Here is a 692-nt window from a genome sequence, read left to right as displayed (position 1 = left end):
TGGTGGTAGAAACAGAGGATGGAGAGCCTACTTCTATGCAAGTGGTAACCACTAAATGGCACATGTGCCATGTAATGTTCAAAACTAGATACTTCATGTGTGTTCTTGCATCCTATGGTACAATGTGATCTTGCTGGTGCTCTCAGTGTACTTTGCTGGTGCTCTTATTGTACTTTGCTGGTGTACTTTAAGAATCAATGCCATATATGGCTTTTGTTCATGTGGATGGATGGATTTATTTATTAGTTAATGCCATTTCTGGAGCTGGCTTTTGTTCATGTGGATGGATGTGATCTTGCTATTTATTAGTTAATCAATGCCTGGAATGGACTATGTTCATGTGGATGGTTCTTTTTATATCTTTTTATGATTGATATGTTCATGACAATGGTGCATACTATTGGATAGAGTAACTCTGTTGCTGGATATATTGCTGGATATATTGTTGTATACATTGTTGGATATGTTGTTAAGGTCTAGGCTAAAACAGAAGCACTTTGGGTTTTCGGTGGCTTGGGGTCGACGGAACCACCTAATAGAATCAATTAGGGTTTTGGTGGCTCGGGGTCGACAAAAACACCTAAACCTATCAATTAGGGTTTTGGTGGCTCGGGGTCGACGAAAACACCTAAAGGCATCAACTAGGGTCTAGGGTGGCTCGGGGACGACGGAAACACCTAAAGGCATCCACT

This window comes from Triticum aestivum, chromosome 4D (genome assembly GCF_018294505.1).
Source record: "Triticum aestivum cultivar Chinese Spring chromosome 4D, IWGSC CS RefSeq v2.1, whole genome shotgun sequence".
NCBI classification, from domain to species: Eukaryota; Viridiplantae; Streptophyta; class Magnoliopsida; order Poales; family Poaceae; genus Triticum; species Triticum aestivum.
The sequence above is the reverse complement of the archived record's forward strand: the minus strand, read 5'-3'. Positions refer to the sequence as shown.